Source organism: Helianthus annuus, chromosome 4 (genome assembly GCF_002127325.2).
Source record: "Helianthus annuus cultivar XRQ/B chromosome 4, HanXRQr2.0-SUNRISE, whole genome shotgun sequence".
NCBI lineage: Eukaryota > Viridiplantae > Streptophyta > Magnoliopsida > Asterales > Asteraceae > Helianthus > Helianthus annuus.
Genome location: NC_035436.2, coordinates 147,846,909 through 147,858,479, shown reverse-complemented (window position 1 = coordinate 147,858,479; position 11,571 = coordinate 147,846,909).

Sequence of the window (11,571 nt, the reverse complement as noted above, 5' to 3'; positions counted from 1 at the left end):
CGAAGTGGAGCGTGTCGTCAACATGAATTTCGTCGGTAGGAATGACAATGGTATCTTGTGTTGGACTTTTCTTCAGATTGGATACATGGAATGTATCGTGAACTAAATGGAGTTCAGCAGGTAGATCCAACTTGTATGCTACTAACCCGATTCTTTCCAAGATCTTGAACGGTCCAATATACCTCAGATTCAACTTTCCACGCTTCCCAAAGCGTGCCACACCCTTCCAGGGTGATACCTTCAACAAAACCATATCACCAACCTCGAACTCTAGAGGTTTCCTGCTTTGATCCGCGTAGGCTTTCTGCCGGTCACGAGCCGCACTGATGCGATCTCGTATCTGTGCAATCTTATCAGTGGTTTCCTGGACTACTTCAGGACCAACCAACTGTCTATCACCGGCGTCAGACCAACAGAGCGGTGATCTGCACTTGCGCCCATATAAAGCCTCGAATGGCGCGGCACCAATACTGGTGTGGTAGCTGTTGTTGTATGAAAACTCAACCAGGGGTAAATGCTTATCCCAGCTACCGCCTAAATCCATAACACACGCTCTCAGCATGTCCTCCAACGTCTGAATCGTCCGCTCTCTCTGACCATCGGTCTACGGGTGAAAAGCAGTGCTCAGATTCAACTTTGAGCCAAAAGCTTCCTGGAAGGATTGCCATATCCTCGATACGAACCTTCCATCTCTATCGGAGATGATTGAGAGAGGTACTCCATGGCGTGTAACAATCTCTCTCATGTAAATTTCGGCCAGTTTGCTCGTATTATCCTTCTCTCGGATAGGTAAGAAGTGTGCTGACTTCGTTAAGCGATCCAATATTACCCAAATAGTGTCATGGCCTCTTGGCGTTCTTAGCAACTTCGTAATAAAATCCATAGAGATTTGTTCCCACTTCCACTTGGGAATTTCTGGTTGTTGCAGAAGTCCCGAAGGCATCTGGTATTCCGCCTTAACCTTGGCGCATGTTAAACATTTGTTCACATAAACAGCAACATCGCCTTTCATCCTAGGCCACCAATAATAATCTTTAAGATCCTGGTACATCTTTTCCGCTCCAGGGTGGATAGAGTACCGCGACTTGTGAGCTTCATCGAAAATAACCTTCCTTAAGCCTCCAAACAAAGGAACCCAAATTCTTTTCTCAAAACACAACGTTCCTTCCTTGTTTGGTACTAATAACTTCTCCATCCCACGGAGATACTCTTCTTCAAGGTTTCTCTCCTTGAGAGCTTCTTTATGCGCTGTACGAATGCGTGAGGAAAGGTCGGTTTGAATAATCATTTCTAAAGCCTTAACCCTTATGGGCTTGATCCTTTCTTTTCGACTTAGGGTATCGGCGACCACATTCGCCTTCCCTGGATGATTCTTTATCTCGCAGTCGTAGTCATTCAACAGCTCAACCCATCGTCTTTGCCTCATATTCAACTCTGTCTGGTTGACTATATGCTGTAGGCTCTTATAATCTGTGAAGATCGTACACTTCGTACCATAAAGGTAGTGTCTCCAGATCTTCAGTGCAAATATCACTGCGCCTAGCACCAAATCATGTGTGGTATAGTTCTCTTCGTGTACTTTCAATTGGCGTGATGCGTAGGCAGTAACCTTTTGGCGTTGCATCAACATACAGCCCAATCCTTGACGCGAAGCGTCACAGTATACCACGAAATCATCTGTACCCTCCGGTAGTGCTAAGTTTGACGCATTGCAGAGCTTATCCTTTAATATCTGGAACGCTTCTTCCTGTTTGATTTCCCAATCAAACTTCTTATCTTTCTGCGTGAGGAGCGTCAATGGTTGAGCGATCTTAGAAAAATCCTCAATGAACCCTTGATAGTAGCCAGCCAAACCCAAGAATTGTCGAATCTTGGTTGGCGTCTTTGGCGTTTCCCAATTCTTAATCGCTTCGATCTTGGTGGGATCCACGTGGATTCCATCTCCATTTACCACGTGCCCAAGGAATTGGGCTTCGTGTAGCCAAAACTCGCACTTAGAGGATTTGGCATACAGCTGCTCTTTCTTTAGCAGTTCCAAAATAGCTCTTAGATGTTGTTCGTGCTCAGCCTTTGTTCTTGAATAAATCAAGATGTCGTTGATAACACAATCATGAACTTGTCCAAGTACGGCTTGCAAACTCTATTTATCAAGACCATAAACACTGCAGGTGCGTTGTCAAACCAAACGGCATAACAAGGAACTCGTAGTGTCCATAACGAGTTCTGAAGGTTGTCTTCGGGATACTTTCCTCTTGTATCCTTAACTGTTGGTATCCAGATCGCAAGTCGATCTTTGAGTAAAAGCTTGAACCTTGCAGTTGATCAAACAGATCATCGATTCTTGGCAGAGGGTATCTATTCTCGATCGCCGGCTTGTTCAGCTCCCGGTAGATGATCTTTATTTGAAAATCATCATCCCTCTTTTTGACGAGTGGTAATGGGGTTACCCCAAAAGGAAATTTTGGTCTGTTATCTTCCTTCTCTATCCATTGCTAAAACTTCTCTGTCAATCCTTGCATATCCGAAAATGTAAGTTGCTACGATGCATTGACTACGGGTGCAGTGCCTGGAATTAAATTGACGCGGGATTCGACTAATCGTTGAGGAGACGATTCCGGCAAGTCTTCGAGGAAGACTTCGGGGTATTTTCCAATCACATGGATACCTTCGGGTTTTGGTTCTTCGGCTTCTTTTTCCACGACATGAGCCAAGAATGCAACACATCCTTTGTGCGAAAATTTTTGTGTCTTCTTTGCCTGATAATCCGTAGGAGCGTATCCTGCTCCATGAATCACAATCATTTCTCCGTTCGTCGTCAGGGTGCGGATGACAATCTCCGCTGGGTTGTTCGACAACCAGTCCATCCCAATTATCACATCGAAGCTTCCGTTAGGCTTGTTCTATCGAGAACCGGGTATCTAGGTTACTTACTACTAAAACAACTATATTTTCTGAAGCTAAAATTTGACAATACTGTCAAATAGAGCGTAACATTGACTATTATGAGACGTACCGATATCCACGCTTGGATTCTATCCCCGCTGTTGAGCTTTCATCCACGTGCCTAAGTGTTCTTAGGGCAATACTTCCTGAAATGCCCCACATCACCGCAATTAAAACATGCTTGGCCACAGCCTTGATCGTCACCATCCCTGCCTTGATAGTTGTCGTCGTCGTTATTTCCTCCGCGATTTCCGTTACCATCTTGACCTCTATTTCCATGTTCAGTACCTTGTCGACATGTTTCCTTGACATGTCCCACCTTGCCACAGTTACCACATTTTCCATATCTACACCGCCCGTTATGGTGACGTCGACAGTTGTCGCACTTTGGTAGGATACCCGTGTACTCTTTTCTCTTTTTGGCCTTGTCGTCGCTACTCGACTGGGTACCCTGTTTGAAATTCGCCAACTTCCTCTTGTTGTCCCCAGATGACTCTACACGAGTCTCCTTCTTCTCCTCAGTGGCTGAAAATTTGTTCATCCGGATTGCCTCTTCCGTCAGGGCTACACTTAGATTGATGGCCTCAGATATTGTTGCAGGCTTTGATGCCGTTACCATGCTCATGATTTGGGGTGCCAATCCCCAAATGAAACGCTTAATCCTTTTAAACTCCGGATCTACCATGTAAGGAACGATACGCGATAGAACTTGGAACTTCTCCACATACTCAGCTATTTTTGGACCTTCCATCTTCAAGTTCCAGAACTCAGTTTCTACCTTCTGGCTTTCTGTTCTCGAACAGTACTTTTTATGCATTAGCTCTTTCAGCTCGTCCCACGATAGAGCATACGCAGCAGCCTCGCCCATTGTCTAAACCTGAAGTTTCCACCATGACAGAGCCCCATCTCGAAACAGCCCGGAAATGTACGTGACCTGATCTCTTGGGGCGCATTTGCTCGCACGCAAAACAATGTCCATCTTCTCAATCCAGCGTACGAAGGCTACGGCACCCCCAGTGCCGTCGAAATGTAAGGGCTGGCAGCCTAAGAACTGCTTGTAGGTGCAGCCGTTGGGTGGGTTATTTCCTGAGGTACCTCCGTTGCGCTCGGAGTGAGGGGCCTCGTATTGTGCGATGACTGCAGCAATGATTCCCTGAAGTTCTGCCTCATTGGTGGGTGTGCGTACATCCCGTCTTGGAGGCATCTTCCTATGATGATCGTACGGGTCAGGTCATAGTAAGTAAAATGTGCGTAAGTATGCAACAATATCAACACCTAACATCTCATGTTATAAATAAATCAATCACATAACATCTCATGTTATAGTACATAAGCAATAGATCACTTCGATTGCATTGCCACAAATCGAGACCAGAATGTAAGGTTTACAGGTACCCAACTGTATCATACAACGTCAATGACTTAGTAGGTGACGACCCTAGGCAAGTCGTGCGATCGCTGGACATGTTCAGGAATCTCTGGTTCGTCCATTTTCAAATTCCAGGACTTCATCTCAAACTTCTGTTATTCCAATCTTAGAACCATATTTCTCCTTAATCATTTCCTTGAGCTCGTCCCAGCTCAGTGCATAAGCAGCATCTGTACCAAGGGTCTGAATCTGAAGATCCTATCATGAAAGTGTGCCATCTAGAAATGACCCCGAGGTAAAGGTAACACTCTGTTGGGGTGAACAGTTAGTCATTCTTAGAATGGAGTCAATCTTTCCGGACCAACGACAAATGCAATGGCGTTTCCTGTTTCGACGAAGTTCAAAGGCTTGCAGTTCAGGAACTGCATATAGGTGCGGTCAGTTTGGGGGGGGGTTACTCCCAGTAGTGCCATCGCTACGCTTAGTGCGGAGTGCTTCATGTCATGCATTTGCCTGTGAGATGCGTTTTTGCAGCTCGGCTTCTATCCTTGGCAACATACCGGTGTTTGTGTCACGCCTGGGTGACATTCTCTTCTGCCGAAATGGCATGAAGTGGGTTAGACAACTTCCCAATTGTCTATGAGATACATAGCACCATAAGCCATCATGTACTCACCTAATTTAACACGTAAATATACTCAATGTATGGGTGGGAAAATAAATTACTGAGTCTTCACATAGGCTTGCCAATTTGGCTTGTTGCTTGAAATAGGATGAACTCGAGGCTTCATCGCCTTGGTCATTCGTGTTCGAGTTATTTCCTGCCACATTGGTTTTCATTAGCTTGACCCGCAGAGTCCACCAGGATTTCTGTGCACTACAAGTCGTTATTACGTGGGCCCCCGTAATAATAAATTGTCTTGCACAGTTACCCCAAATTTCCTCTCGTCCAAGCAGATGATCAATCAAGGAGCAACAGCAGGTGCATTGGCATGAACAGGGTCATGCTCCAATGCGGTGTTAGGAGCAACGCCTGGCTTAGGGGCCACGGCTGGCCCCGGATCATCAAACTCCATCTCAAAATCAGCTGGATCAACCATCACAGGGGGTTACAGGACCCTCCAAGGGCTGGCCTAAGCGTATGAACTCAAGGTCATGGTCTGGATAAAAAACAGATGGAAGAACAGGATCACCCTCAATACTGTGATCAAACTCAAAGCTATGTGCGGGAACCGGTGCAGCCGATGATGCCGTATCAGGGTCGGCGTTATGTGAATGGTGCTGCACTCCCTGTATATGCGAAAATGCGGATGTCAGCAACTCAAATGAGTCTGGGACAGGGGAATGGGCATGAGTTTCCCCTGCAGGAGCGTCCGCAAGAAGTAGGCTAATACCAGCAGCAATAGGGCCTCGCCCTCGAATGGGTCCTCCTCTAGTAGATCGTTATCGTCGTCAGAGGCCACGTCGGGGGCATATCAACAATGGGATAAGCGGCAAGGGGGCACAGGAGCAGGGATCACCGCGAGTGGCAAATTCCCAACAAGCTGGCCATCAGTAGGCTCTGCTACGACTTCAGGCAGCGCAAAGGGCTGAATGTCGTCATTGTCTGTGCCGGTAGTATCGGAAATGTGCACCTCGTGCTTCGATGTACTATGTCGTCTGATGCTATGGCCATGGGATTCGTAGTGTCCATCTTTCTTGTACATGATGAAAGCATGACATTTGTAACATAAACACATATACGTATAACAATCAATCACATCCACATATAAACATGTTAGTCAGTAATAAGCAATCAAATAATTCTCCTAGTCCCACTAGCCTCCCAGACTGATATTCCTAGTCCCACTAGCCAAATTCCTCCCAGCCTCCAAGGCTGACATTCCTAGTCCCACTAGCCAAATTCCTCCCAGTCTCTAAGACTGCTCTATCATCCACCTCGACCTCCTAGATCGAGCCTCGGCCTCCATGACCGAGCCTCAGCCTTCATGACTGAGCCTACTCTTCCTAGTCTCACTAGCCATCTACCTCGATCTCTAAGATCGAGCCTCGGTCTCCAAGACCGAGCCTCAGCCTCCAAGACTGAGCCTAAAATAATAAAATGTGCTCAACATGTGTTTGTAAAAACGTTTTGGATCTGGACTTAAGTGGTATGCAGTAAAAATGTTTTCGTGAGAGCCCTAGTGATCATAGTCTAGACTCGAGAAAGAATCCTAGTTCGCTATGATCAGCGCTCTGATACCAAGCTGTCACACCCTGGCTTTGCGGAAGCGTGGTTAATTTGGTGTGACTTCTTAATACCATAGCTTAATCATAACAAAGCTATATGAATTAAAAATATGCAAGATCATCCATTAAGTTTTGAAAACCAAATACATTACCATTGTTTTAATGGGAATACACCCTAACAACCATAATCTTGTTCAACAAACAAACAAAACATAAAAATAGTTTAAGGACTGTGACTTGTCCAGGAAAGAGTCACATTCCCTAAACCCCGGATGACCTCGGAAACTAGTGCAGCGGGAAAACGTGCCATACCGTGTCAGATCCTTTAATTCCCTGAAATACATGTAAGTTGAAAAATCAACAATAATGTTGAGCGAGTTCATGTGTTTAGTATGTGCGCGCGAATAAACCTTTATAACCATTGTAAGTGTGAATATTTTGTAAACTCTGGTATGAAAGCAAATAAGGAAACATATCAGTTAATGTGTAACCACATGGTCCAACCTGCGGGCGCATGGGAGGGGATAGGACAAGGTCACCACATGGTCCAACCTGCGGGCGCATGGGTGGTGTTACGACAAGGTCACCACATGGTCCAACCTGCGGGCGCATGGGTGGTGTTAAGACAAGGTCACCACATGGTCCAACCTTAGGGCGCATGGGTGGGGTTTGTTATGCTCAAATAGGCCTATCACTTGTATCCCTCGATCGTACTACGAGGACTAATGTTCTTAAGGTTTCACCTACCCAAATCACATAACCTAACAGTTCCTTCCTTAGCTGACCATACCATGTAAGAAATATTCGTAATCATAGTAACATGTATTTCACCCCGCAGTTTAGAAAACTGAAAACAGTTAAGAGAAAAGGGGGACATGAACTCACAGTCGGTGCGTCTCTACCAAGTACTCCAAATCAGGCAGCTGTGCAACGACCTACATGTGCTAACTCTATTAGACGGATGGCCGTGCCTTAGCTTTATAGTTCAAGTTTTTGGGAAATAGTTAGACAACTATTTCGGGTTTACTTTTCGTATATACTTGGTAGTTAATCTCCTTCCCAAGGATGGGGGATTTAATACATGTGCGTTCGAATTATATCATTAAGTCTCACTTAATATATTTTTACTTCTAATTCCAAAATATAAATATTTTTTCTCAAAAATATTATATTTTCTTTTCACATAATTTTCCCCAAAAATAATACGTTGATAGAATACGCGTTCGTAAATATTTTCGTATAATGCGTAAGTTACGTTTTATCATTCGTGTGGTAATAGTAATTACCGGTGTAACTTATATAATTATCGTAGAGGCGTTCGTATTATTTTGGATCTGTTAACGTTCGTAAATATTATTTTTACTCTAAAAATAATATTTATGTATTTTTCACAAAATAAACATAAACAGTGTGGTGAAAATATATTTACCGAATATATATTTATCACGTTTAGTTTTTGTGAAAAATCCCACCTCCGAATATTTGTAATAAAGTCGTGGCGAAATATATTTTGAAAACATATCAAAAATAATTCTAACACTTGTAGTGTAAATAATTCTAAGTGTTAGGTTTTTAGAAAAATTTCGCCAGAGTTTCCTCTGTAACTGGAGGTGGCCATGCTTTCAAGCGTATCATTTTCTTTTACAAAATCAATTTCAACGACTTCTTTATTCAATCAAACAATTTCCGACACATCAAACTAGTCGACAAGTATGTAAATCGCATAATCGCATGAACTTGTAGTTTTTCCGAAAACTATTGTGTAAATCCCATTATATTTTGTGGATCTTTATATAAAGTAGATCGATCTCGTAAAAACCTCGTTTTTAAAGTAAATCCATCTTTACAACTTCTCGTCATCTTTTTCAAAGTTTGTTATTTTGTCGAACCTTTCATTTCACAAGTGTCTACACACTTGTGGTTTATAAAAATCATACTTGTTAGTGTAAGATCCGTCTTTTTAGAAGACATGATTTTCTTGACGCTTGGTTCTATGAAAATACCATTTGTACATACGTAGATCCGCCAGTTCTAATCACTATTTTACAAGTAAAAATACTTTTACACAAGTTCATGCTTCTCGTGTGGTAGAGTTTCACCTTTTAACCCTTGTACCATTCAAAACAAGCTTATGTCAAGATCCATGACCTTTGCCGAACCGGGTTAAATGGTGATCCGAGCTACCACAACGTAGATCGGGTCTAGATAACCACAAATTTCAATTACTACAAGATTTACACAACTTATATGCTATTAACCATCATTTTCCATGTTTTTAGTAGACTTTTATGCTTCAAAACGCAAGTTTCCGAATTTTAACCGTTACAACACATATTAACCACCTTAGATTAGTTTAAGAGAGTGTTTTAAGCATTATACCTCTAGTTCCAGGCTAGGGAAGAATTTATGCGAAAAAGAGGTGGATAAAAGCTAGATAGAGAGGTCCTTCGCCTTCCGTTAGCTCCAAGACTCCTCGTATGCGACCCTTAACACTTGTATGGTGTTGGAACTTGCAAGACGGAAGCCGAAAACGGATGGAGAGGGGGAGGGGTGTTCGGCCGAGAGTTGTGGGGAGCAAGAGGGAGTGAGTTTGTGGTGAAGTGTGGAATGTAAGATCATGTGTGTAAGTGTTGTTTCTTATAGACACAAATCAAGATCATGGTCCAAAGGTCCTAGTGTTCTCTTGATATGAGACACTATGGAATATAAAATTCAAAAATGGTACAAGATTAGTCCCATGGTAACCGAATCGGCCCAAGGGGGGGGGGGGGGGGGTAAGCTAGTTCGATTTCAACTAGAGGTTAAGTATTAATTAGGTTAAACCAAGTTAGTTTAGAGATTAACTCGGTTAGTGGTGTGATGTGCTCTATAGCAGGTGTTAGGGTATTCAGGAACCCTAACTGGCTCAGAAAAAGACCAATAATGTTACTGTCAATATTTTTATGTCCCGGGTATAGTCCGGTTGTTCGGTTGGATAGTAATCCGTTAAAGTGCTTAAATAAGCTTTTAAGTGTCGTTAATAATATTTTTAGTGACACAACTTATTCTACAAAGTGTCAGGAATATTTTCCTCATGTTTTGGCACTTTATTAGTTAGCTAAAAGCTGAATCTTTGATTAAAGTGCTGTGTTTTGTGCTCAGAATACGTTTTAGACACATCCAGTCATTATATCTTATTCCTAGAGACGCAGTTCTACAACCCTTGTATCCCTACACTCACTATGGGTGTAGTAAAATATTTCTGGCTCATACAGGCCTTAGAGGCAGTGTCTGCCTGATGCTGGCTTTATCAGCATGTTCAATAGGTTATCCGTTCAAATGCTACTGTGCTTTTGTGCATCATGTTTGTCACTAGAGTTCAGTATGTAAATAATGTAGTGACGGAAATCAAAGTATGATGCAGGAATATACAAGTATTAGAAATCAAGTAGCAGTTCATCAGCAATTTCAGTTAAGCACAGTAATTAGGCAGTAATTAATAATTAATTAAATCGTACAGATACCTGGTTTAGTGAGGGTTGTCACACAAGGGGTGTCGCGTGCCGTGACTGTGTTGACTGCCTCTGTCGCGTGACGTGACATGTACATTTCGACAGCAGGTTTGGTTTTCAAACCTGCATTTTTCCAGCAATTCTTAATATTACGAAAACGGTCATAACTCGTTCGTTATTGATCCATTTTACGATCCGTTTCTTCCTACGTGACCATAATTCAACACTCTGTAACATGAATTCAAAACCCGACATCTGAATTTACAAATTTCTTGAATTTATGCTCTCGGCTTTATGATTAATTTCAATTTATTCGACCCATTCCAATTTAGGAATAATAGACTTGATTTATAACATTCAAACTTCTATGAGAATGACATATGTGAACATATCTATATTTAAGGGGCATTATAAGGGAAATTTATACGCCTTTATCTATATGTATATCTTTTTATTCGACCCATTCAACTTTAACTAGTTAAACAAATTTAACACTAATCCTTTATTTTGAATTCTCCATTCTAATCATACTCACGCCTGGGCTTATGACTTATAATCCACGTTACCCTTTCTCGGCTAACGACTATAAGGTTTATTAATTTAAAATTCGGCATTATTTCGACGCCTTTAATCGCGCAACCTTTTCGGTTTGCATCAAGACATCCTTTTGACATGTTTATCTTATATTAGCGAAATCCTTCGCTTTATGTTCACCAAAGCTTCAGGTCTTTGGTTGTTCTAACCTGTTTGGTTTACCAAACAATCACCAATTGGGTCAAATTGACCCGTTTAATTTTCTTAGCGACATCCATCGCCTTCTTTCACCAAAGTTTATTACTTTGGTTGTTGTGACCCGTTTGGTTTCATCAGTGAATTCTTTTCACACAACCAAACATGTATGATTCGGATCACTTTGACCCGTTTAAACCTTAAAGTCGAATCCACCACTTCCATGTCTTTATTTAGCACCATACTCTAGTTATTTCAACCGGTTAATACATACGGAAATCCTTCGTTTCAGTAGTAACCAAACTTCATAACAATTTAACGTTATTCAAATAATTAAAATAAGATAATAACGATAATCTACGAAGCGCATAGCCACGTACCTTTAATGCTTTCCTTTCAAACTAGCATCCGTTCCGCCTTGATTACTTGACGATCCACTCAAATTGCCTATAGATCCCAATTCAAACATAACACTTAGAATTCAAATTTCAATGTTCGACATCCAAAGCTTATAGCTAATTAGTTAAGTGATTCTTTTATATGTATCAATATTTCAAGATCACTTAGACATTTTGTCGAACATCTTAAGGGCGTAATCTATATACTACCTTTATCATGTTCATGATTAACTTGTTAACCCTATTAAAGCATCATTTTCATACTCATATGATAAGAATACCATAACCGACACTTTAACTTGCATCATAACAATCAAATAACTTAAATTTTCACCATGATTCAAGTAGTTATCACAAAACCCATATAACCCACATATGGTAATTCTTTAAATCATAAGTTCATAACATGAAA